Genomic DNA, 7456 nt, shown 5'->3' with positions numbered 1-7456 from the left:
TGTTTTCAGTCGTCTTCTACATACACTCAACTTGCCAGTGGTATTAAAAAATGTCGACACAGGAGAGGTGGGGTTGGTGATTGCGCACCTCCTGCTACCAAAACTTCACGCACAGTCACCCGTCAGTCAAAAACTAAAGGGGTTCCTTTATATATATGATGCCTATATATATATATATATATATATATATATATATATATATATATATATAGTAATTTATAAAATATATATGTCGATTAAGCTACACTGAATATTCCGCGTTTCATCCACTCTAGGACACTTCAAGCTTATGAGCGAATTCTATGGTTGTTTATCGTTTTTATATGCTCCTCTTCTATAGAGATTTTAGTTAACCAATCAGCTTTCTAGTATCCACCACGCTCTTCCTATCAGATAATGAACATGCACCTATCGAACTAAGGCCTATATATCCTCGGAAGAAATCAACATCATTAAAAAATGTAGAAAATCAGCTCTAATAAATAACAATAACCAATGGATAAAAACTAAAATGAGAAATTCGTTTGATTTGGCGATGGGTTCCAGGAATCCTGCAGAGGTATCAAATATTGTGGGATTATTCATTCTATATACCCTCACAAGCATATTTGATACTACGGATATCGGCCTATATATAGGTGAAGGACTAGCTATAATAAAAAAAACTCAAACAGTCAAGGGAGATAAATTTAAGAAAATCATACACAAGGAAAAGAAAAAAATTAGGCTTAAAAGCAGAAGTATCAGCTAACATAAAAATAACAAACTTCCTGAACTACACATTAAATTTAGATAAAAACACATATGAACCCTACTTAAAAGATAACGCTTCTCCAATATACGTAAATCCTAAGTCCAATCACCCACCATCAATTATAAAACAGATTCCTAACTCGATCGTAAGTAGACTCAGTAATAACTCAAGCGATGAAAATGCATTTAACAGGTCAAACAATGTCTACGAAACAGCCCTAAAAAACAGTGGATACAAAAATATCGATATCAAATATAAGCCACAAAACACCAATAACTATAATAAAATTAAAAATGGAAGAAAAAGAACTATAATTTGGTATACGGCCCCATACAATCAAATGTTAAAAAATGTTAAATCTAGATCTTATTGATAAACACGTTCCCGCAACCAACCCTTACACAAAATTTTTAATAAAATACCTCAAAGTTATCCTACAGTTGTTGCGAAAATTTTGAGATGATAATTAAAGCACATAATAACAAAATATTAAATAAAATCAATGTAAACAGCAACAAAATAAACAATAAATAAGTAGATACCATGACAAAAATAAAATTAACACAAGCAGAAATAATAATAATAATAATAATAATAATAATAATAATAATAATAATAATAATAATTATAATAATATTAATAATAATAAAAATAAACCAACCCCGGACAAGAACAACCATGCTATAAATAAAAATACTAGCACCAACCAAGATAAATGCAACTGTAGACACCGCACTCTTTGCCCACTTAAAAATAAATGTCTGACCAAAAGCGTAGTTAACCAGACCACAATATTTGCGAAAGAAAACCCGAATAACAAGAAATATTACATAGGTATGACTTCCTTAGTTTTCAAAACCCGATAGTATTACCACAAAAGTACATTCAACAATAAAACCTATCGTATTAAAACAACACTAGCGAATAAATACTGGGAACTCAAAGAAAGCGGACATTCGCCGGTAGTCGAATGGAAAATAATAAGACAAGCTACCACGTGTAGGGATCTAGACGACTCATGTAGATTATGCCTTCATGAAAACGATCACACATATATGTGTGTATATATATGTGTGAATATATACGTGCATATATGTATTACACATATATATATATATATTTATATATAAATTAACATTGAAAAAAAACACTAACCTAGTTTTAAAACAGATCAAGAAACTAAATAGAGCACACCCCAAAATACAGGTCAACCAGAGGCCAAATAAGGCCTTTGTCCGATACATGCATGCTCATAAGCTGATAGAAAGGGTGTGGTGGATACTAGAAAGTTGATTTGCTAACTAAAATCTCAATAGAAGAGGAGCATATAAAAACGGTAAACAACCACATAATTCGCGCATAAGCCTGAAGAGTCCTAGAGTAGATTAAACGCGGAATATTCAGTGTAGCTTAATCGCCATATATATTTTATAAATTACTAACAAGCTCTACCTACGTATTGAGAACTTTTGAAGTAAATACTTGAAGGTTATACATAAATCTATACTTTCGCATGTTTATATTTTTTAGTAAATTAAGTAGTTATATATATATATATATATTCTTATATATATATAAATGTATGTGTATATATCTATATATGCTTATATATATATATATATATATATATATATATATATACGATTGTTTGCATATAATCTTAGGTGCATTGTAAAAAATATATATGCTATATTTAAGTATACAGATATGTCATTTTTAAGTAAAGATGCGTGCATGCAATGCGCAAATAAAAGATTGAAACCATAATTAATATATCAATATTAGTATATTCACCGTTTATATGTACAAACACACACATATCTATACAGTAATACACATATGTATATATATATATATATATATATATATATATATATATGTATATATACATATGTAGAGTGATCGAGTAGGATAACTGTAGGAAATGTTGAAAACCCTACAACTCGTATATCCTGTTCTAAGAAGCACTTAATACGCTTGTTTATTTCCTTTTTTATATGGCTGTCAGTAAATACATTCGATTTTGACAAGACGGCTAGACAGTCTTCACTGGGGAGAAATGCTTTATAACGGATTGTATTCTTGAAAAGGGCACTCAACTTATTCTCTGCGCCGATAATATTATCAAACATAGGATGTAACCGGTTATGTTGTTTATCAAATTAAAATAATGAACACTGGCTAGTCGTATTTTTTATAGATTATTGTTTACGTGACTGACTCAACCAACCTTTAATTCAAATTTTTCGGCATTGTATCAGTACATAAATTAAAATGCAAACAAAGTTCTACTGAACAGCAATGTTTTGCCGCTGCCTATAATTTACGCGTTTATTTAAATAAAAGGTAAAAATTAAATAAAAAAATGTAATTAATAAATTAATATAAATTCACTAGAAACATATAAACATTACATGAAGGAGGACATACTAAACCCAAGAACATAATGATCTTTGTAAGTTTATGGGTTTGCACTATCGAGGTGTTCACTATATATTTGTTTAGAGAAAAGTATATGTGCATTTGGATAAAAAATGGCAATATTCACTCGAACTAAATAACGTTGATTTGTACATACACATCGTTTATCTACCTCTCTCTATCTCTCTCTCTCTCTCTCTCTATATATATATATATATATATATATATATATATATAGAAAGATAGAGAGAGAGAGAAGGATATATAGATAGATGTATGTATATGAGTTAATGTCTGTCTGTGTCTATACCCTTCTCTACCAAATAACTCTCAATTTTCAGTCTAGAAACTCGAGATTAAACATAAGAGCCATTAATATTTAAGAAAATATTTAGACTCGGTCTACGGCCACAAATTTTGTTGTAAAGAGGCTAAAGGTCAACGATTTAACTTTTGAAATCTCTACCAAACTCCTCCGCCAATGTTGGGTATCACCACTTGAAATTTAAAATGTGGGTTACTTGAACATGGATCAAAATTTTTTATTTAATTTGAACCCAAAAACGTTGTTAAGAGGTAAAAATCGGGGTCAAAATTTTAAAAATTTGACCCCCGCTGACTCTACCAAATTACTCAGCATGTGTCAAGTTTGAACATTTGACATTTTTTGTAAAGTGTGTTCAGTGATAGGGCGAGCATTGTAACTGGTTTGGATAAAAAAAAACTTGAGCTCGCAAGGGATAACACTTCATGAATTTTTACCTTTGCGGTGTCTAACAAACTACTTAATCAACACTTTTGAAATTTATAAAAAAAACTACTCAGTCAACACATTTGAAATTTATACGTAACGGGTTTCCGACATGCGGTAAGCATTTTAATCTGAAAATCAGTTTTGAGGCAAAAACTTGGCCTGCTAAAGGGCAAAGTTAAAAGAGTTGACCTTTGCAGATTCTACCAAATTTCTGCGCCAATTTGGTCTTAAGACTTAAAAGTTTAGATGTAGGTAACTGTGACATACTTCAAAATGTTCATGTAAGTTGGAAACCAAAATGGTAAATGTTAAGGTGTCAAAGTTGGGGTCAAACATTAAATAAGTTACCTCTGCGGTCTCTACCAAATTATTCAGACAATTTTAGGTCCAAGCATTTGAAATCTTACAGAAAGTGTATTCACGCGTAAGGCAACTTATGGACAGTACATAGGGCTGGAGAGAACCGGGCTGAACTACTAGTATTCTATACATAAAATAAAAACATAATATTCCTTGAGTTACTATAGATATAGATATATAGACTGACTTTGTAGAACATCATGGAGTTTTTTAGTGTTTAATTGTCTTCATTATTTTGTAATTTTTGCATTCATTGTACGGTGGTTCTCATATCTCGGACGAAATACCGTAAGAAAGTTCCATAGTCGTTTTCGTCCAAATACTTTCACCTAATTATCTCCAGTTACATGTTTTGATTCCAATTACATTTAAATAATAGAAAATGGTGAAGGATTTTGTATGTAAAATATGTTTTTATCATGTTTAGACTGTGGCTCAATTAAATAGACCATGTTTTTTTTACACACGAACAACGTAATCATTTAAAGTAATTTAAATGTAATTTTAATTGAAGTATAAAAAATCCAGATTTAGAATAAATAATAATAAAATATGCCTGAAGAAGACGGAAAATATCAGTTGGAAGGATTTGCAAATAAAAGAAAACAAAAAAATAACAAGTGGACGAACACGACTATGGACTTTTCTTACATAACTTCGACTAAGATATTAGAACATCGTAGGAAAAATATAGAAATTGCAAAAAAAGAATCAAACAAACAAGCAAAAAACCGATTAAACAGGAAAGAAACACTATGTTCTGTTCAACAATCTTTGCATAAATCAGAACATGCTGTGTATATACACAAAACATACATACACACACACATATATATATTCATATACATATATATATGTATTTATTTATACATATATGTATTTAAATATATATATATATATATATATAAATATTTAAATATATATATATATAAATATATATATACATTTATGTATATATATATATATATTCATGTATTTATACATATATATGTATGGATTTATACATATATGTATGTATTTACATATATACACGCACACACATGTATATATATATATATGTATATATATATATATATATATATGTGTGTGTGTTGGTGCTGATTATACTACTAAGAGAAACAATAATGACTTATATTTGTCTAAACATTTTTTTCTAAACGGTACTATCCTTGGAAGGACAAACTCTCAGAAACGAAAATTTGTCGCGAAACAGTATTAAGCATTGCCTACGATGATTTTTTTTCTGTAAATATCATTGTTAATACATTTACTAGCACTGATCATTTTTCCTATATTTGATGAACGTGCTGTTTTCTTTTTCATAAAAAATATTAGTGTCATAATTATATTACTACTCCTGAGTGTCGTAAACATATAACAATATTTGCTCCCAGAAAATAAAAAAGTGATATCCACGATCGTATTGACATGAGAACATTACATTTTATGTGCACACTGACTGCCGCAAAAATAATGTAATTCTTAGGAGAGTTATATTGAGATAGCTAGGTTAAACAACACACTACACTAAAATGTTTATATTTCTTTGAATATCTGTTCATGACAAGATACATATATTAGCAAGATACGCAATTGTCTTAAAAGTTTAGCAAATTGAATCGAGTGTTAAAGCTATTTTTCTGCATTTTTTATCAGAATTCAGTTAACGATTTCAATCTTGTATGTAACGAGTGGGTATCCGATGACTATTCTTTGGGAGAATACATAGCATTGATATCTTACGAAAAGCCACCTATATCTTAATTGCGCATCAATGGCTGAGAAAAGGGTTGCAAATTTTATTCTACTGCTGACAAAACGTATAAATTCATGACCTTAAACTTAGATCTCTCTTATTCAGACATGGATAGAGTGAGATTCTAAAAATTCAATCTCTGTCATAGGCATGTGTCTAAAGCACAAACGTGAGATTGAATTCCTGTTAGAAATTCATCAGAATGACGTTGATCACATAGAAAAACAATTGTGGAACCTTAACAATCACTCGTTACAATGACACGCCTTCTACATTTGTAGCTCTACATTTTTTAGGTTAAAATAGGTTTGAAATAGAAACATCCTGTAAAAAATAATAAACAAGAACCCGGGGGTATAAATTTCAAAGGCAGAGACCGTTTCATCCATTCGAAAAAGTTCCAGCAAAAACCTAATAGCCAGTCTTGGTACTCTCCAGAACGGGCTGTTGCCATTGCGCACAGAAATCACTTTTTTCCCACGCTCCCAACGTAATAGATTTACTGAGACTAAAGCCGACATCAGGACTACCAACAACCATTGTAAAAGAAAGTAATAAAGAACGCGAGAGAGTTGTATGCTCTGTCCGTCAAGTACAAGGTAGCTGAGCAGCAAGTTTGTTCCCACCAGTGTTGGCAAATAGCAAACATGTTAAGGATTCTGAACAAAAGAGCGTACTCTATCCCAACTATCATCATGGGCCTGAGATAATCTCCTCAACATCAAACAAATCCAAACTCTTTGCCAAAGACTTTGCAGCTAATAACACCCTTTGCGATCAAGGCCGCTAACCCTAAATATTTCCTCCTATATCAGGAAACAGACTATGAGATATACAAATATATGTACGTGATGTTGCAAAGCTAATCAAAAACCTTGATTCCAGTAAAGCAACAGCTCCTGACGTTATTCCAATTTTAGTCATCACAAGACTTCTAACAGAACAAGCTCTCACATTTACAAAACTGTTTAAACGTTATCCTAAGGGGAATTGCTTCACAACACTATCGACAATCTCATTAGTATTCCATGTATTTAAGAATTCAGGTGATCGGTTGTCTCCCTCTTAGTGCAGGCCAATAAGTTTCATGTGTGCCATGAGTAAGTTGCTGCAATCTGTGTTAAATAGAGAAGTAATCAACCATCTCAGCAAAAATAAACTACTTAGTGACACGCAATATGGTTTCCGGTCTGCTAGACCTATAGCAGATGTGCTTATAGTTATATCTCACAGGATTAGCGAAAATTTCGACGTAAGCTACCTTTCAAGGGTAATTGCTCTTGATATCTCAAAGGCATTTGAAAGGATATGACATAAAGGTTTACTTCTGCAAGATATCCAGCTACGGTATAGCTGGAAATGTCTTCTCAATTATAAAATCATTTCTCTCTGGTAGGCTCATAGGAGTATT

Source organism: Euprymna scolopes, chromosome 5 (genome assembly GCF_053919585.1).
Source record: "Euprymna scolopes isolate OS-2025 chromosome 5, ASM5391958v1, whole genome shotgun sequence".
Taxonomy (NCBI): Eukaryota; Metazoa; Mollusca; class Cephalopoda; order Sepiida; family Sepiolidae; genus Euprymna; species Euprymna scolopes.
Note: the sequence above shows the minus strand (reverse complement) of the source record.